This window comes from Leucopleurus acutus (assembly GCF_964270905.1).
Source record: "Leucopleurus acutus genome assembly, chromosome: 2".
NCBI lineage: Eukaryota > Metazoa > Chordata > Mammalia > Artiodactyla > Delphinidae > Leucopleurus > Leucopleurus acutus.
The window spans coordinates 80,587,524-80,608,607 of NC_139143.1; the positions used below are offsets into that span (position 1 = coordinate 80,587,524).

At 37.7% G+C, this 21,084-nt stretch overlaps 1 protein-coding gene across 5 annotated transcripts in view; it reads left to right on the forward strand.

Annotated features, from left to right (window-relative positions):
* Positions 1-21,084, forward strand: part of ASH1L (ASH1 like histone lysine methyltransferase) — a 213,764-nt gene that overhangs the window by 1,720 nt on the left and 190,960 nt on the right. For 2 of the 5 annotated variants that reach the window (XM_082834258.1, XM_082834257.1), the window contains exon 2: positions 11,839-11,992. The exons of the other annotated variants lie outside the window; for them this stretch is intronic. The gene's annotated coding sequence lies outside the window, so the exon portion shown is untranslated. The remainder of the gene's footprint in view (positions 1-11,838; positions 11,993-21,084) is intronic. 5 annotated transcript variants of the gene reach the window in all.

The window sequence follows — 21,084 nt, forward strand, 5'->3', positions numbered from 1 at the left end:
AATTTTTCCAATGTCATGTGTTAAATTGGTGACAAACTTGGGTCTATAACAGATATTTTGACTACTAATTCAGTAGTATATTCACCATACCATGGCGTCTCGGGAGGTCTTTGTCAGGCAGATCTGAGTTTATTGGAAAGATAGGGGCATATTGACTGGTTGGATGGTATTCGGTAGAGATCAGTTGTGTCAGACAGAACATAGGTTGTCCTTGCCAGGTTAGCCCGTGAGAAATGGGTATTCCATGACTCTGTTACTTTCTGCTTATGGAGGAAGCATAGCATTTCTGACACTTTAGCTTGTATGTTTGAGGGAGGCATGTTTAACTTGTACCATAGCAGCTGCATGGGGGCTGACAGCTTAACTTTAAGGGAGGAAGGATCTTCTTTCATTCATTCAACAAATATTTGTTGAATAACTCTTCAATAAATGCTCCCTGCCTTGGGGTGGGAATAATCAAGGTGACCCTGTTGAAACAGCCTGGGTACATATGAGGGGATTTGTCTTTGACAGTGATAAATATTGAGACAGTGATACGTATTGAGTCGAGTGAGGCTCACAGGTCAGTGTGGAGTTGAAACTAGAAAACCTTCCTAAAAAGCCTATTCAGTTTGGAGGGAATTTAGATCTTCCAGACATTTTAATATGGAAGGATACAGGTGTATTTAAGCATCTAACAGGGTGACCAGTTTGTGGTACAGTGTGCCACCTTTTGCATTTTCTTTTGGCATTTCCAAGTAAACTGTTTTTGGGATCTGGAATTGTTGATGTTTGTGCCTGTGGATATTGGAACTTTTTGGCTTGGCTGAAGAAATTCTTCCAGCGGCTAATTTTGTACTAAGGATCCCCTCTATGAATATGAGGGAAGAATACTTGAATTAAGCCAACTTAACTATTTCTTGGAAAATGGAATGTTTTTGATTTGCTAGATTAGCAGTTCTTAAAAGTTTTTTGGGGTCACTTATTCTTCTGAGAATCTGTTGAAAAAACCCTCACTGTAGAAAATGAGCATGAGCACAGTCGCACGAATTATGCATACAAATTTCAGAAACTTAAATTATAGTGAAGTATTGATAGAACCAATTTATATTCAGGTCTCATTTAAAAGCTTTTTTTTAAAAAAATAGCTTTGTTTGGGGGTAGAGATGTTGGTACGAGTTTCAGGTGAGAGGTTCTTTGACAGTGTTTGAGCATGCTGATGATAAGGAGAACTTTAAGATCTTTGTTTTTTATTCTTTGTTTTTTATTCTTTATTCTTTGCAGATTGATTTCTCCAGTGTTAATACATGATTCTGAATTAGGTGATAAGAGAATATAACACAAATGTTTATAGCTTTATTCTTTTTCATTATAATAATTTGTATTCTCAAACTCATCTCTTTCCAGTTTTGCATTGGGACTGAGGTGTTTTGAAGCTCATCTCCTGGCATTTATCTTAGTTATAACAAACGTTATTGAGTTATTTTTATGCAGGGGACACAAAGATGAATAATATATGGCTTCTGTCCTTGAAGCTATTCTAATCCTGTTGAAGCTATGAATTGCGTGATAGTGGGGGCTTTCTAAAGGGCAAGGTGGATTGAAGCATGTTCCTAGAAGTTGAGATTTCGTGACTTAGTTGCAGAGAGGTTTTGCTATTATTCTTAGGAAGTTACAAAGTCTTCACATTCTGTATGCAACTTTGTAGCTTAAAAAATGTGTTTTAATATCATTTGATATTTTGGGATGAAGAAACTCTGGTTTGAAAAGGAGGCAAATGTTGGTAGCATTCCTGATCTTGTCTTGGATATATTTCTATAGTGAGTTTATGTAAAAAGGTCTTAATGTCATTTTGGATATGCATGTATATAGACAACACTTCTGGGATGAAATCCAGTAGCTATTTGACAGACTACCCATGAATCTAGTACTGGAAATTAAAAGTAATTACTGAATTTTTAAAGAAAAGAAATTCAGAAAGGTGTTTTAATAGTACAGATTACAGGATTCAGTAAGATAATGGAGATATCTTAAGAAAAATGGTCTGATTGTCTCTTTATTGTCATGTCCTCTGTGTAAGAATGTCATGTAAATTTGTGAAAAGTTTAATACTTTCTGTAATTTTTAATTTGGGTAGTTGGTTCATGGGTTGTTTTTTTTTTTAAATAACATGTCATATGTGTGTGTAGTGTGTCTATATCTGCATATGGATAACATATGTATATAGTCTCCTATAATGTATGAGATACTTCACAATTTAAAAAAACAATGCTTGCAATAATTACAAAAAATACACAGGATCTTTAAGGATCGAGAATAGAAAGTGATTTTCATGTCCTATTCTTGAGTTGTATTCTAAAATGTGGCGTATAACTTCCCTATATCTTGCTAATAAGCACTGTGTCTTTATAGTATTAGCAGTACCACTTGAGGCTTTATTCTGAGTCTTCCATGCCTTACAAATAAAGAATCTGGACACATTCAGTCCTGCCTAAAATGATCTACCTGCACACAGTGGAAAAGTTTTACCATATGTGTAGGTGGTGCGTCTCCATTAAATAATTTCATATTCTTGAGTTATGCATGTTGATCTGAGTGTTTTAAAGGTAACATAACACCTTATATTACTTTATATTATAATCCACTGTGAGGTCTGCTTTGTGCCAGCCTTTCCAGAAGCATGAGATATCTTAACCCTGGCTATCATAAGAGAGGGAAATGAAAGTAGTTTTTGTTTTGAGCTATATTGCTAGTCTTTTTTAAAAAAATCATCCTTCTTTAAATTACTTGTAATTTATTTGGTTTATATTCTTTCGTTTGGAGAGGTTAGATTTTCATACTTATGATTTGTCGTCTTAGTTAATGATAATTGTCGTTTCATGGTTTAGAAATCACTTTCTTAAAAAAAAAAGAAATCACTTTCTTAGTGACTGTCTCATTGGGGGTGTTGATGGCAGTGTGTTTTTTTTTTTTTCCTTCTATTTTTTGGCCACACCACCCAGCTTGAGGGATCTTAATTCCCCAACCAGGGATTGAACCTGTGCCCCCTGCAGTGGAAGCTCAGTGTCTTAACCACTGGACCATCAGGAAGTCCCGGCAGTGTGATGTTGACACAACATGATAAATTATGGCTTCAAGTAATGATGAAATTTAACTAATAATCTTATTGCTATTTCAGAGTTCTGTTTCCTTCATTGAGCATCTAACTTTTTTATGTTTGAAGAGTATATAAAATTCTGTTTTTAGCATTAATAGTTTTTGCTTTCCATAGTTTTTAGTCATTTGCTCTCAGACATATGCAAGTTGATGACAGGAGTGTATACTTTTTTTTTTCATTTAATTTTGTTCCTTTTTTTAAGTGTGGAAAATTTCTAACATATACAGAAATGAAAAGAGTAGTATAGAGTTCTCATGTACTTAACATCCAGCTTCAACAGTTATTCACACCCAGTTATCACACTATATCCCATCTACTAGCCTCTCTTCCTCCTCCCTCGCTTTGCTTATTTTGAAGTGAATCTTCCAGATGTTATATCACTTCATCCATAAATTCAGTGTGTACATTCTTTTAACTCTTAAGTGGGGAATTATTTCCCCATAGTTAGGTTTATATAACTTTTCAAATAAACTATCTGATGATAGTTGGAACTTCACTACTCATACCAAATACTTGCAATCTGTATTACCTGTCAATAGGAATTCCCTCTGCAAACTAAAAGAAATGAGCTGAATAGAAATTTACCTCAGTCTTTAGATGTTTGCATTGAAAAATGCAGTTAGTTGCTATGTTTCCTAGAAAAGTTTATCAGCTTTTTTCAAACACACGAGTGAGAAATAATGTCTCTTAGTTCTTTTGTTTGTTTTGTTTTTTTAGTCATAGTGACAAGATGCTGAAAACAGTTCCTGGTTGCTCTTGGTTCCTCTTGATTTTCTAACTGGATCTAGTTACCACAATGAAATCAGATGATACTGGTGATGTTGAATAGGAGCTGAAATTGGTCTAAAATCAACTTGCTTTATAAAGAGAATGAAATACACCTTGTTTTGAGTTTTGAAATTCTGTTTGTGGATGTTTGAAAATACATATCAAAAAAACCCACAAAATACATTTCATTGCTTAAACTGCTAAATATGAACCATGTTACAGAGCATGGTTATGATGAGTAGAAATACTGTAGAAAAAGAAAGTAAATATTCCTATTGAGTTATGAAGATGAAACAGAGTATAGAGATTTGAAGTGGTTGCCAGTAAAGTAGAATATAGATGTATATCCTTTCCTTCCAGAAAAGGCTGACAGATGAATGTGAATTCCATCACTAATGAAAATTTGGTCAACTTATCTTTTGTTACTTCTTTTGTTATAGTCCCACAGTAAATAAATCATGAATCTTTGACTTAATCTTCTTGTTTTACATTTTGTTCTATCTTTTCTACACTTGATACCAAATCACTCCTCTCATTCAGTTTTTTTTTTTTTTTTTTTTTTTTTGCGGTACGCGGGCCTCTCACTGTTGTGGCCTCTCCCGTTGTGGAGCACAGGCTCCGGACGCGCAGGCTCAGTGGCTGTGGCTCACGGGCCCAGCCGCTCCACAGCATGTGGGATCTTCCCGGACCGGGGCACGAACCCGTGTCTCCTGCATCGGCGGGCGGACTCTCAACCACTGCGCCACCAGGGAAGCCCCTCATTCAGTTTTTTTTTTTTTTTTTTTTTTTTTTGCCGTATGCAGGCCTCTTACTGCTGCGGCCTCTCCCGTTGCGGAGCACAGGCTCCGGAGGCGCAGGCTCAGCGGCCATGGCTCACGGGCCCAGCCGCTCCACGTCATGTGGGATCTTCCCGGACTGGGGCACGAACCTGTGTCCCCTGCATCGGCAGGTGGACTCCCAACCACTGCGCCACCAGGGAAGCCCCCTCATTCAGTTTTATTTGTCCTAAGACCACAGGTGGACAGTGTGTCAGATTATAAAGGAGCTATATCATGGCTTCTTGGTGTAAATGACATTGAGAATGTGGTAGAGACATTCCTTATGATAAGGTTTCTTAAATTCAGCACTGCTGAAAATGAAAGCCCTAGAGTTTAAATAGTAACATTTAAAGCTTAACAGGGCTTCATGGAAAGAATTTAAAAGATTGTCTTCGAAAGAAAAACTACTAATTCTGACATTTGAGAAAATGGAGGAGTGAATTAATCATGTATAATCATTATGGGTTGAAAAATATTTTATATATATAATATATATATATGAGGATACAAAGATTGGAGAATAAGAATCTCAAACAAGTAGAGATTCCATGTATATGATTGATAACTAAATGGTAACACAAGTTGGAAAGTTAAAGTTTAGGTGCAGAAGCGTATCAAAGAAAAAAGAGCAATCACCTTAAGACTGCAATTAGTTAGAGATTTAAGTTAATTATAAAAATAATTCTGAGTGTGTGTTTAAGGGGATAAAACCCCCTCAAGTGTAGAGCAAATCAGCGTTTAATTTCTTCTGAACAGTAATTCTTCTGTTTGTTCATTGATTCATCCATCATTCAACCAACTAACATTTTTTCAGTACTTACTCCATTAGCATTTCTGTGCTTAGGTGTTGGGAAAAAAATTAGGATTTTTTTTTGGTTTGTTTTTTGCCTGAAGCGAGTTGTGAATCTAGTAAGAGGAACATCATGTTAACAAACTTAATATATGATGTAATACATTTCTCCCAGGTAGAGAGGGGAGAAAGTTTTTAAGTCTGTGGGGAGAAAGGAAAGGTTAGGGATGGCTTCTGACCAGTGGGAAGAGACAGGTTTTAAAGGATAAATATGAGTTATTCAGTAAGGTATAGCAAGAGCATTCTAGGTAGAGGAAGATCATCTGCAAGGGTATGAAAGTGAATATAACATAGCAGAATGAGTTCAGGGGACTGTAATTTGAATCACTATAGAACTTTCCACCCATTCCCCTATGATTTCCTGTGTCTTCAGTGCTATATAAGGTTGGCCTTTGTGCTTAGAGATCATCAAAAAAATAAAGATTGAACTATGTTCAGTACACTCTACTTACACAAAATAGTATATTCTTACAGTTAAAGGTAATTTTAACAAAGATTCAAATGAAGAAAATAATTGGTTCTCTTTTAGTTACTCAGAAAATTTTTACTAGAATACACTCCTTCAGCATTTTAATTAATCGGACCTTGTCTACAGTAGTTACCCAGGCAAATAAAATAATGTGTAATTGCTTTTCTTAATAATGAAAAATCTCCCAGCCTCCACATTGGTATATTTCTCCTCAATTTGTTGCAAATTTCAAATAGTGGTTAAGACTGTGGACTCTAAAATCTGATTGAGGGATTTTCCTGGTGGTCCAGTGGTTAAGACTCTGCGCTTCCACTGCAGCGGGCACGGGTTCAATCCCTGGTCGGTGAACTAAGATCCAGCAAGCCACGCAGTGTGGACCAAAAAGAAATCAAATTGAGTACGCTCAGATTCCAGTTGTGCTACTTACTATGTAACCTTTAGCAAAATAATAAAATACTTATGGTCTTTGGTTTCCTTGACTGTAAAATGATGGTAATGCTTATAGCAAAGGATTGTTGGAGGATTGTATGAGATAATATGTGTAAGTTCTTAGCTTAATTTGTGTCATGTAGCAAGTGCATATTACAGATTTGCTGTTATTTCATTTCCTGAAAAGAGAAATTTTTTAAGGAAAGCAAATGACCTCCCTTATATATATTTCCTATAGGAGGTAAGAATATGTAAAATATATTTGTGAAAGTGTGTATAAACAACTTATTTACATGTATACATGTTTTTTCCTGATTCTTGGTTTATCTTATTTTCCTCACATGTGAATTCTACTTTTGTTTTTTTCCACTTAACTCCAGGTTAGGTGTTTGTGTTTGGCTTCATTTTACCTTCTTACCAAATCAAGGATTTGTCTCCAAAGTGAACAGGAATATATCTCACTGTGTGAATATTTTGGGGTGGAGAACCTTAAGTCTTTGAACAGAATTGGGTTTAGTTATGACAGTTCTCTTTTTAAAGCTGATCACAGGACTTCCCTGGTGGCACGGTGGTTAAGAATCCGCCTGCCAATGCAGGGGCTACGGGTTCTCGCCCTGCTCTGGGAAGATCCCAAATGCTGTGGAGCAACTGAGCCCATGTGCCACAACTACTGAGCCTGCGCTCTAGAGCCTGTGAACCAAAACTACTGAGCCCATGTGCCACAACTACTGAAGCCCACACGCCTAGAGCCTGTGCTCTGCAACAAGAGAAGCCACAGCAATAAGCCCGCGCACCGCAACGAAGACCCAACTCAGCCAAAAATAAATAAATAAATTTATTATTTTTTTAAAAAGCTGATTAGTATTTCCTTTGATTTTTAGGAGCCCAGTATAGTCTTCTAAAGCAGAACCCATGTCTTTTATTAAACCACCTCATTTGATTGAGAAAAAAGACCAACGTGTATTCACTGAGTGATTATTATGTGCCAGGCACTAGGATACGGTCACGAACAAAATAAGGTCCTTGGGCATTTTCCTTTTCCTTCTCCAGGACAAGATCTTTCAGTATTGATTTAACATATTGCTACCATCATATTACATGTGGTTCAAGCAAAACTTGTTCTTAAGGTATAGTAAAGATTTCTTGGGATACATTATTTTATACCAGAGCAAACCAATTCTAGGAAAAAATCTCTAACTCTTGAGGAATCTTTATCGTATGCCTGTGTTTTATCAAGGCAGTCCATTGGACAGTTAGGCCTTTGGGGTATCAGTGGGTTAAGTCCTCTGTTCAGAGTCAGATAAAAACCATCATTCTGCCTCCTGTGCCTTCCAATAGAAGGCGTTCAACAAGTATTGATTGTATACAGTTGGCCCTCCATATCGTTCTGCATCTGCGGATTCAGCCAACCACAGATCAAAAATATTTGGGGGAAAAGAAATTCCAGAAAGTTCCAAAAAGCAAACATGAATTTGCCTCATTCCGTCAACTATATAGCATTTACATTGTAGTATTTACAGCTATTTATGTAGCATACACATTGCATTAGATATTATAAGTAATCTAGAGATGGTTTAAAGCAGCAGTCTCCCACCTTTTTGGCACCAGGGGCTGGTTTCGTGGAAGACGATTTTTCCATGGATGGGCTGGGGATGGTTCAGGTGGTAATGTGAGCGATGGGGAGTGGCAGATTAAGCTTTGCTCACTCACCCGCTGCTCACCTCCTGCTGTGTGGCCCGGTTCCTAACAGGCTGCGGACCACTACGGGTCTGCAGCCTGGGGGTTGAGGACACTTGGTTTAAAGGATAGAGGAGGATGTGCTTAGGTTATATGGAAATACTATGCCATTTTGTATAAGGGACTTGAGGATCCCTTAGGTTTTGGTATGTGTAAGGGGTCTTGGAACCAACTACCTGCAGATACCGAGGGAGAACTGTACTTTATGCCAAGTACTGTGCTAAGCCCGGGGGATAGAGCAGTGAATAATGATAGGCAAGAATCACTGCCATCATGGTACTCACTTTCTAGTGAGTGGTAAGATAGATATTGTATACATGGATATGATGTCATAGCATTCCAGTGATAAGTGTTCTGTTTTTTTTTTTTTTACTATTTATTTATTTGGCTGTGTCGGGTCTTACTTGCAGCAAGCAGGGTCTTCGTTGTGGCACACAGGATCTTTTAGTTGCGGCATGTGGGCTTTTAGTTGTGGCATGTGGGATCTAGTTCCCTGACCAAGGATCAAACCCAGGCCCCCTGCATTGGCAGCACGGAGTCTTAACCACTGGACCACCAGGGACGTCCTTCAGTGATAAGTGTTGTAAAGGAAATGTAAACAAGGTAAGGGGATATTAGGTAGTTAGGGAAGTCCTTTGAGGCAGTAGTATTTGAGCAGAAATCTGAATGATACGAAGGACCCCATGAATCTGTCTGGGGCATAAGCATAAGTGCTGAGGCAGTAGTGTGGTGTATTTCAGAAATGGGAAAGAGCTGGGACAGAGTAAACAATGTAGGGAAGAATAATAGAAAATAGGGAAAAGAGGTAGCCAGGGCCTAGATAATGTAGGGACTTTTAAGACTTGACTAAGTGTCTAGGTTTTATTCTGGACTTGATAGGAAGCTCTTGTGGGGTTTTGAGCAGGGAAATGACTTGGGCTAATATATACACTTTGGAAGGCAACAGTAATGCAACCAGAGTGATCAGTCAGTAGGAGGTTGTGATATTTGAGGCAAGAGATGATTATGAGTTGAACCTAAAGTGTTATCAGGGAGATGGATTTGGGGATATATTTTGAAGGTAGTAGGGAGGATAACCTGGATTGGATGTGTGGTCTGAGTAAAAGAGTAAGTCAAGAATGATTCCAGTGATGGCCTTAACATTTGGATGCTATTTACTGAGATGACGGACACTGGGAGAAGCAGGTTGCGGGAATGCAGATACTAAGTTTGGTTTGGATATACTGACTTTAAGTTTTCTATTAAATGTTTCTGGTTGAGATATTGAGTAGGGCAGTTGGGTATCTAAGTCTCAAGGTTGGGGCAAATGTAAATTTGGGAGTTGATCAGCGTAGAGATGCTGTTTAGAGCCATGGGACTTCATGAGATTACCTGGATAGTGAATGTAGAGAAGAGATGAAGTTCTTGGACTGAGTTGTGGAGTATTCTTGACACTTACTAAAAATGCCAGGGTTGAAAGAATCTTTTGATAATTTTAGGGATAATACTTTGCTGACTAAGAAAACCTAGCAGGTACTAACTAGTCAAGACATAGAGACAAAAATAAAATGGTTGAGGAACAAGTTGCTATTCTTTTATCTGTTAAATAGCTCTTTGTGTCGCAGAGCTCAGAACACTCATTTTATGTGAAATTAAGAACCAGAGTGCCTGTTTCTACTTGGTTACTCTGAAAAGATGGCCAGAATAGTCATTAGCTTCCTAGATATCTGTTGTGGAGGGCAACATAAGGTAAAACAAATAAATACAAGTTTATAAAGTAATGAATGAGGTGTCAAAAGAGATGAAGCTGCTTACTCATTAACAACCATTTCTAGCTTTGAAAATTTACAGAGTAAGAATGAGATCAAGCTGTCTCCTAATTTCTTATGTAGCCTATCATTGGGCATTGTTATACCTTCCTTTTATTAAGCTGGTTTTTCATCTGTGCACTTAATTAGTCAACATACCTAACCTGCTAGAATACATTTGTAAGATGTAACTAATACTTGTAACTCTTAGGGGCTTAATATCATTTAGGTCGACTTACTGCATTTTGCAGGACATGTTTTTCTGGATGTGGGTAAAGATCTATGTAAATACATTTGAGGTGTCAGAAATTGGAAGGAACAGAAATGACAGACAACAAAAGCAATCACAGTGTATAGGTTTTTTGTTTTGTTTTGGTTTTTTTTTTGGCTGCATTGGGTCTTCGTTGCTGCGCGTGAGCTCTGTCTAGTTGCAGTGAACGGGCTACTCTTTGTTGCGGTGCCCAGGCTTCTCATTGCTGTGGCTTCTCATTGCGGAGCACGGTCTCTGGGCACACAGGCTCGGTAGTTGTGGCTTGCGGGCTCTAGAGCGCAGGCTCAGTAGTTGTGGTGCATGGTCTTAGCTGCTCCACAGTATGTGGGATCTTCCCAGAGCAGGGCTCGAACCCATGTCCCCTGCATTGGCAGGGGGATTCTTAACCACTGCGCCACCAGGGAAGTGCCTATGTTTTTTGTTGTTAAAAACCTATCAGGAACCCTCTTAGCTAATGCATGAAACATATCCTCTTGCTTGAGCACATGACTTCACACTTGCCAATCCACCTCTACCATTAGGAAAATGTAGGGCCCATCTGTTGAATTGGCACTGTGCCTAAAGGCTGGTAGTTTTGGACTTCGTCAGTCCAGGAAAAGGAATTAATTCCAGAACATTAAGGGGAAACTTTTCTAGTAACAACATATTCCCTGGAGTTTTTCTGATCTCTTGTTGCTGTTTTACAGAACTCACCAGAGAATTAAGGATCCATATCATGTATGGATCCTAAGTCTAAGTCAGAATTATCATTTGTATATATTAGAGAGCCTGTTCTCTTCCATGTAAATGGTGTCCTTAAGAAAACATTAACAAAAATTTCCAGATAGTTAGAGGCAATCTTCTTAAGTAGAATTGAGATGTTTAAGAAAGTAGTATGATTGGGATTCAGATAAGCCTCGAAAAATATTTCTAGATGAATCTGTTCCACACAAATTTGGAAACTATTGACTGAGACTTAGAACTAGGTGATTAAAAGTGGCTACCTCCAAGTTTCTTGTTTCATAAGCATCTTAATTATGAATGTTATGGAATGACAGTTGCATTATTTACTTGTTCTTCAACAGGAATTGCATTTAAAAATGGACATAAACTCACATGGGATGGTGGTGGTTAGATGGTGGTTTAAGTAAATCTTTGCTGTACTGTCTGTTATCTGGCCACCTTCTTTTTCTCTTCACCATTTTGATAATGCAATAATTTATGGAGAATCATTAGTTAAAGCAACATACCAATGTTAGAATGGCAGACTGGGTATAAGAAAAGTAATTCTCCAAAATCAGTAAAATGGCAGCAAAGTGATAATCGTGACCCACCCTGATTGGCTTCCAGCATACAGTTACCAAGCCTCCCTAGCTATATCCCACACACATCTCTGAAATGCATGCGATTTCTGAATCCAAACCTGACCATGTGCCTTGGCAGGACACACTCTTTAGCACTCTTCAAGATCCTGCCTACCTCTTTAGCTTTGTGTCTCACTGGGCTTCCTACCCTTGTGCTTCAGCTGTTTGGAACTGTCATCATTCCCATACACGGTTCGTTTATATCTCCATGACTTTCATGTTCCTCCCAGTGCCTGGCCGCTTAGAGAACACCCACCCAACTTCTGAGACAAAGTTCAAGTTGATGCTGTGAAGCCTTACCTGGGCACCTCCCCTCTTTTGGTGAACAGTATGCACTCATTTGTCTTTGGCATTTACCTAGGAGTGGAATTGCTGGGCCACAGGGTAAGCATATTTTTATCTTTAGCAAATACTGTCACACGGTTTTCCAAGTTGATTTTATGACTTTATAACTTTATCAGGCTCTACATCTTCCCCAGCTTTTGGTGTTGCCATTCTTTTAAATTTTAGCCGTTTTGGTGGGTAATAGTATTTCATTGGTATTGATTTGCATTTCACTGATGACTGGTGAGTTTAAGCAACTTTTCATGTGTGCGTTGGATGTTTGGACATCCTCTTGTGAAGTACCTGCTCTTAATATATATTCTGAATGCAATTCCTTTCTCAGATATATGCGTTGCAAATATCATCATCCAATGTATGGCTTCCCTTTTCACTCTCTAGGTGTTGTCTTTTGATGAACAGAAGTTCTCATTTTTCATAAAGTCCCATTTGTCTTTTTTTTTCCTGATCTAGTTTGAAGAGGCATGTAGTTGTGGGTAGGAGGAAATGGAGAATTACTTATTAATAGGCATAAAGTTTCTGTCAAGCAAGATGAATAAGCTCTAGAGATTTATTGTATAGCATTGTATGTATAGTCAACAATAGTGTATTGTACACTTAAAAATTTGGTAGATCTCATGTTAACTGTTCTTACCACAATAAAACAAAATAATAAAAAGATAAAGAGGTGTATAGTAGGTGGCAGTCTATTGAATGGAAACAAAAAGGAGAGGAATATATTAAGGAAATAGCTAGTCAGTATTAAGATAATGGAGTTAGAAAGTACATCCAAAAGCTATTGGGTTAGTTTTCTCAATTTCATGTGTATATGAACAAGACTTGAGAGGTGTGTGCTTATGGTACTTATGTATATTTCAAATCTTTTAAAAATATGTTTTTATTGGATTTGTGTTTAATTATAAAACTTACACAAATTCTGTAACAGGGCAAGGAAAAAAATATTTATAAACAAGATTTTTCCCGTTTACTTCCAAACCTTTTCCCCTAAAATAACCAGTGCTATCAGTTGATGTATAATCATTCATATTTATTTCTATGTGCATACAAATACATATTTTTTTCTACTCTTTACAAATATGAGCTCATGCTTGCATTTTTACTTAAAAATAGCATACATGGCTGTATATTTGTGTGTGAGTGTATATATATTTAACTGTTTTTGTGTATGTAGCACATCAAGGACTGCTATAAGTATCCTTTTATTGGTGCTTTTATTTTTCTATGATAGAAAAGATCACTTTCCAAAATGATGGTGGCCACTAGTGCCCTCTTTCCCACCTTGCCAGTATTAGTTGTTATCAGTCTTAAATTTCAACCAAAGTGATGAGTGAAAAATATCTTAATTCACACCTCCCTGACTACCAGTGAGGTAGATCATCTTTTTATGTTTCTAATTATTTCTATGTCTTCTGTAATTGCCTGTGCATATCTCTGTATGTCTTTTCTTACGTAATACTTTATAGAATAACTTTGTATGTTAGAGATATTAATCCTTTTTCATGTTCATTATATTTTCTCCCAATCTGTTGTTTGTCCTTGATTTTGTTTACATCTTACATCACGGTATATAATGCTTTTATGTAATCAAATTGGTCACTTTTTTTCCTTTATGGTTTCCTGATTTGCTTAAGGTTTCTCAACCATAGGCTATAGAAATATTCACCAATACTCTTCAAGTGCTTTTATTTGTACATGTAGCTCTTAAATCAATGAGGAAATTATTCTTTTTTAAATTAATTAATTAGGCTGCATTGGGTCTTCGTTGCTGTGCCTGGGCTTTCTTGTTGCAGTGAGTGGGGGCTACTCTTCGCTGCAGTGCACAGGCTTCTCATTGTGGTGGCTTCTCTTGTTGCGGAGCATGGGCTCTAGGTGCACAGCTTCAGTAGTTGTGGCATGCGGGCTCAGTAGTTGTGGCACGCGGGCTCAGTAGTTGTGGCACACGGGCTTAGTTGCTCCGCGGCATGTGGGATCTTCCCGGACCACGGCTTGAACCTGTGTCCCCTGCATTGGCAGGCGGATTCTTAACCACTGTGCCACCAGGGAAGTCCATGAGGAAATTACTCTTGTGTTTAATGAGGAATGGTTCTAACTTTGTCTTCTCCAAGTAGATAACCAGTTAGGTCAACATGCAACAAACATATATCAAATAACTCAGCTTCTTGCCATATTGAAATCTGTTAATTGAAAAAGGTTTTTTCAGGACTGCCACTAGTCCATAATCTGTTTTTATGTAAACTAGGAAGGGAATCCCTTCCACAAGAAACTTTATTTTGATCCACCAGAAAAATGTTAAATAGCTTTATTGAGATATGATTCATGTACTATACAATTCACTAATTTGAAGCATACAGTTCAGTGGTTTTTAACATATTCATATAGTTAATGCAACCATCTCCACTATCTAATATTAGAACATTGCATCTTGGTACCCATAGTCACTCCCCATCCCAGGTATTCCCCTTTTACCCTAGCCCTAGGTAACCACTAATCTACTTTCTGTATGGGTTTGCTGGGTTTGGACATTTCATACAAATGGAATCTTACAATGTTGTCTGTTGGAACTGGCTTCCTTCATTTAACATAATGTTTTCAAAGCTCATCTATGTTGTAGCATGTATCAGTACATCTGGCCCTCCATATCCATGGGTTTCACATCCGCACATTCAACTAACCATGGATTGAAAATGTTTGTTGGGGGGGGCTTCCCAGGTGGCGCAGTGGTTGAGAATCCACATGCCAATGCAGGGGACATGGGTTTGAGCCCTGGTCCGGGAAGATCCCACATGCCGTGGAGCAGCTAAGCCCATGCGTCACAACTACTGAGCCAGTGCTCTAGAGCCCACGAGCCACAACTACTGAGCCCACATGCCACAACTACTGACACCCGTGTGCCTAGAGCCCATGCTTCACAACAGGGGAAGCCACTGCAATGAGAAGCCTGTGCACCGCAAAGAAGAGTAGCCCTACTCGCCGCAACTAGAGAAAGCCCGCGTGCAGCAACGAAGACCCAGCACAGCCATAGATAGATAGATAGATAGATAGATAGACAGACAGACAGATAGAAAGAAAGAAAGAATGTTTGGGGGAAAGAATTCTGGAAGGTTCCAAGCAGCAAAACTTGAATTTGCTGCACACAGCTATTTATACAGCATTTACATCTTATTTACAACTATTTATGTAGCATTTACATTGTATTAGGAATTAGAAGCAATCTAGAGATGATTTAAATGCATGTAGGTTATACACAAATACTATGCCATTTTATATAAGGGGCTTCAGTATTTTCGGATTTTGGTATTTGTATGGGTTCTGGAACCAGTTATCCGCGGATACTGAGGGATGACTCTACTTCATGCCTTTTCATTGATGAATAACATTTCATTGTATGGATAATGTTCCTGTGAACATTTGTGTACAAGTTTTTGTGTAGATAAAATTTTTTTAAATATTTATTTATTTATTTATTTTTGGCTGCGTTGGGTCTTTGTTGCTGCACGCAGGCTTTCTCTAGTTGCAGCGAGCGGGTGCTATGCTTCCTTGCTGTTTGCGGGCTTCTCGTTGTGGCTTCTCTTGTTGCAGAACATGGGCTCTAGGCACGGTGGACTTCAATACTGTGGCACGCGGGCTCAGTAGTTGTGGCTTGCGGGCTCTAGAGCGCAGGCTCAGTAGTTGTGGCGCACGGGCTTAGTTGCTCTGCGGCATGTGGGATCTTCCCGGACCAGGGCTCAAACCCGTGTCCCCTGCATTGGCAGGTGGATTCTTAACCACTGCGCCACCAGAGAAGTCCAAGATAAATGTTTTCATTTCTCTTGGGTATATGCCTAGGAGTGAAATTGCAAGGTTATGTGGTAACTCTGTTTAGCCTTTTGAGTAACTGCCAGACTGTTTTCCAAAGCAGCTGCACCATTTTACATTCCGACTCCAATTTTTTCACAGAAAAGTTTTATGGAAAATAAATATAATGTATTTACAATGTAAATGGTACCCTCTTGGAAACGACTCTTTTGTTTAGTGTATAACCAAGTGGATTGGCCCTGAGTTGACAGCGCTTAATCCTGGTCAAAGTGTAATAATTCACTAATGAGAAAATCTTTCTGACGTTAACTTCTGCTTCCCTCCTGTTGCCATTTTAGAATTCCCTAGGGATAGAGTTCAATGTCCCTACATGTTCCTTGCAACCATGGACCCATCCCTCCTTTTTAATTTAATTTTATTTATTAAAAAAATTTTTGTTTTTTTGTTTTTTTGTTTATTTATTTTGTCTGCTCTGGGTCTTAGTTGTGGCATGCATGCGGGATCTAGTTCCCTGACCGGGGATTGAACCTGGGCCTCCTGCATTGGGAGTGAGGACTCTTACCCACTGGACCACCAGGGAAGTCCCCATCCTTCCTTTTTTTAAAAAACAGTTGAAGTTATATATATTCGATTTGTATTAACTTTGCTTGTCAGGAAGAATTAAGTAAGCTTTGATTAGATTATCTGTCTGACAGTCGATGAGTATAGTTTTTTCCTAAGGATTAGCTTTGGGAATTCTTTCTGTGTATATTTTCCTCTTGTGGCTTACTAATTATAATTTATGTCTGCTATTTCACTTTCCTGTTCTGAATTTCTGAAGTAGTTTGTTGGTATAATAAGTATTTCTTTGGTCATGAGACACATTCTTTCCTCCCAGTTTAATGTTTCTGAAAGTAGGAAATAATACAACTGATAATTACATTTAATGTGGTAGTGGCTTATAAAAAAATTTCCTCCTGAAAATGCGGTCATTGATTCATGAAGCCTCTTAGAATCAGTGGCATCTTGGAATTTAAGAAATATATACAATACGTAAATATAAAAATAGCTAGATTTACTGGTGATTAGTACTTTGAAAGTTAGGAATTGTTGGTGATTGTCCCTGTCTTTTAAATAAAGGGTTCTGTAGCTGAGTAAAAAAGCTTAATTTGTCCAGCTTTTTAAGTGTAGTTTTTGTTGTATAAGTCATTTAGGGACATAGTTTAAAATTTTTTGGTATCTTCATGAAGATATTTTAGCTTTTTCTGATTTCAGTGACTTATGTAACATCAGTGATTCAGTGGTTTAATGTAAAACATCTTAAACCAGTTAGGAAACTGCTTACTCTTTTACTGGTGATATACATAGAGCTTATTTTTTAAGTTATAAAAGCAGTATGAGATTAAATAGTGTTTAGACAATTAAAATATCAGTTCTGGGCTTCCCTGGTGGCGCAGTGGTTGAGAGTCCACCTGCCGATGCAGGGGACACAGGTTCGTGCCCCGGTCCGGGAAGATCCCACATGCCGCGGAGCAGCTGGGCCCGTGAGCCATGGCCGCTGAGCCTGTGCATACGGAGCCTGTGCTCCGCAACGGGAGAGGCCACAACAGTGAGAGGCCCGCATACAGCCAAAAAATTATATATATACACGTATATATATATACGTGTATATATATATACGTATATATATATCAGTTCTTTAATATTTCAATTTTCATTTTGTCCTCTATATACGTGATTAAAAATATAGTAATATGCATGTTGGCTTATTCAGTCAATAGATACTTATTGAATGCCTTTTATGGTCCAGGAACTTTACTAAGGATATAGCAGTAATAAGGCAGATAGGACTCTTATTCTCATGAAACAAATGGTCTAGTGTAAAATATGGATATTAAGCATATAGCTTACTGGTATGATAAGTTTTAAGGGACTTACAGTATGCTATATGACCCCCTAACAGGGAGATCTCCCCTGGTCTAGGGGGTTAGGAAATGTCTCCCTGATAAAGTGGCCTTTAAGCTGAGATGGAAAGGATGAGTAGAAGTCATCAAAGAAGCAGGTAGAAAAGAGTACTAGGCAGAGAGAAGTAACTATGTTCTCCTAGAGGGAGGAAGACAGAGACATTTGGGGAACTGAAAAGTACTTAGAACACTTGTATGTCACACATATGTTACTGCTTTTGGGGGCTTTTGTTTGCCCCTGCTGTGCTTATAGAAGAGTGGGAAGAGTGTGGCTAGAGTTAGGTAGGGGCTGATAATAACAAAAAAGTAAATGTAAACACTGGTGTGTGTGTGAAGTACTTTTGTAAGTACTACTCATGTATTAGTTCATTGAACCCTAACAACAGTTTCTATTCATGGATGAGAGAACAAGGCATAGAGTGCCTTGCCCAAAATTAATATACCAGAACTGGGATCTGAGCCTGTGCATTCTGGATCCAGAGTTTGTGTCTTTAACTACCATACTGAAAATTTAAGTTATAAATTATGATTAGGATAAGGGACTTTTATATCCAAAGGTCAGTATGAAAGCATCCAAAGGTTTTAAGCGGAGAAATGACATAATTAGATTATTTTTAAAATCATCCTTCTGGCTGGAGGAAGGGACTGGAGGAGAGCAAGGTGGATATACAAAGGAGTTAGAAGGCCACTACTATATTTTGGGTAGGAATTGTTTTTTTGGACAACTCAGTGGCAGTGGAATAGGAACTATGTGTAATCAAAAATTATTTACGTGGTTTTCACAGGTTTTGGTGTTAGGTTGAGAAGTCAAGGATGATCCCCACATTTCTGTGATTACTTAGCTAATATGATATATTCTAAGAAATATTATGGTCATTTATAAGAATTTTAAAGAGCATGAAACCCAGGACAAATTAAAATGCACAATGAGCTATGAATTTTTAAAAGTTTTGTATAGTTAATTTATATCTGGTTTTGAATGTTGAGAAATACAACAATGATTACAGTCTCTAACTATGTTTAATAAAGACCACAAAGGAAAATGAAAATTTATCATAGATGAGTAAAGCTAGATTTTACTTATTTTAAGCTAAAAATCTGCAAACATTGTTTAGTCTGCATTGTGTTAATTTTAGATATGTACTTATCCAAAAAAAATGTTATTTTTACGTATTAGGGAAAGTTAATAAGATAAATTATCTTTCTTACCAAGTTAAAACTAAAACTTATAAAACTCCTTTTATTTTATGTTCATATATTGTCATACTGCCTCCCTCTGTATATATCATGTGCCTATATTTCCATCTGTCTACTTGACCTTTCTACTTAAATGTTTCACAGGCATCTAAAATTAAACACGTTTATTACTGAACTCTTGATCTCCCCTTCTGTGTCATTCTGGCAAACAACTTATAGAATGCTAGCCCCATGAGGGCAGGATTTTTGTGTTTTTTTGCAGTGCTCTGTAAGTTTCTGTTACATAATGGGCACTTAGTAAATATTTGTTTAAGGAGTGTCTAAATGGTACCACCATACAATTCTATGATTGCTCAAGTCTTCGTATTTTATTTCCCTCCCCTACTACTTCTTACTGACAAATCATATCTATTATACCTCTAAAATATCTCTTAATCCATCCATTCTTTAAAATTTTCCAGTGCTACTACCCTAATCTGTCAATCTTATGACTGTTATTCCAGAATCAACTTTTACTATTTTTCTAATCATTCTCCCACAGCAACCAGAGAAGTTTTCTTAAAATGTAAATTGTATCATTACTCTCCTTTTCAGAGCTTCTTTTTGAATTCCATATCTTTCATGTAGGCCAACAAGACCTTCTGCAAGCTATTTTCGTTTAACATTCCATTTTCGTATTGTGCTGTTCTCCATTTGGTTTACCTACTGTTAACCTTTACAGTGTCAGGGAGTTTTTACACCCACTGTTCCCTATTTTTGGATCATTTTCACCTCCACATTTTGCCTGACTATTCCCTGCTCGTACTGGGTCTCAGCTTATAGTTACATGTTTTTCTAAGATATGTTCCCTGCCCCTCCACGTTTCCTTGATATACTACCTCACATAGTAGTACCTTCACATTTATTAGGAGTTATATGTATTTGTATGATCAGTCATTCATTTGTAGCCCCTGCTAAATTTGAAGTTCATGACACCAAGGACTATATTTGTATTACTTATGACTATATCTACAATGGGTATCACAATTCTCAAAACATATTTAGAGACTGTGAAAATATTTATTGAATGGATGAAGGGATAGATTAAGAATGGTGAATCCATAAAGGAAATGGTGGACTGGTTAGAGAGGTAGTTGGAGAGCCAGTAGAATGTGTGATCATAGCAGCCCGGTGAGAGTTTCAAATATCAAATATGCCAAATGTAGCAGAGAGGAGTAGTAAGATGAGGACTAAAAATGATCTTTGGGAGGCAGAATAACATAGTGTTTAAGAGGAACCAGGCAGACCTAGATTCTACCTTTTATTGGCTGTTAACTTGTCTTTTCATCTCTAAAAAGAGAAGAATAATAGTAACTACCTCATGGTGATTGTGAGGCTTAAAATGAGATAATCTGTATAAAATTTTTAGCATAGAGCTTTGCACATATTAAGAGCTCAGTAAAACTTTGGTATTTTTATTATTTTTAAATTGCTAATGCTAAACCCACTGTAAGGACTCAATATTTGTAGTACTTAGAAAATATATACAGTTGACACTTGAACAAAACGGCGGTTAGGGGCGCTGACCCTCCAAGCCGTCGAAAATCCACATAGTCAGCCCTCTGTATATGCGGTTCCTCCACGTCTGTGGATTCAACCAACTGCAAATCATGTAGTACTGTAGTGTTCACTATTGAAGAAATCTTCATTTAAGTGGACCTGTGCAGTTCAAACCCTTGTTGTTCAAGGGTCAACTGTAATTAGCAATTTTCTAAAAAGTTTGTTCATAGCTAAAATGATCTGGGAAAAAGGGCTTCATGCGGTAGATTAATGTTAGTTTCCCTTGAATTTGGGCTAGACTGTTTTGGATTGTTTCAATGGTCTGAAAATGTAAATCCCAAAGTTGCACGTGAGATGAATGTTGAATTTGCCTCTTTGAGCGTGAATGAAGAGATTCTAGCATTCTTAGTCCTGTGTTTCTCCTTGCAACTGTGTTTTAAATTGAATGTATTATAGTAGGAAGCAGAATAAGTTGTGTAACAACATAGCATCCTTGCCCCTGGATGGAAGACCTAGATTGTATAGATACATCTTTCCAAAAGCTGAAAGAATATCATTCACAAAGAACATTGCTTTGAAAATTCAAAAATAACGTCTGGCAGCTGCTGTAGGGACTGCTTTTCAGGCAGTTTACATTTAGTAGATAAAAGCATTCTTTGT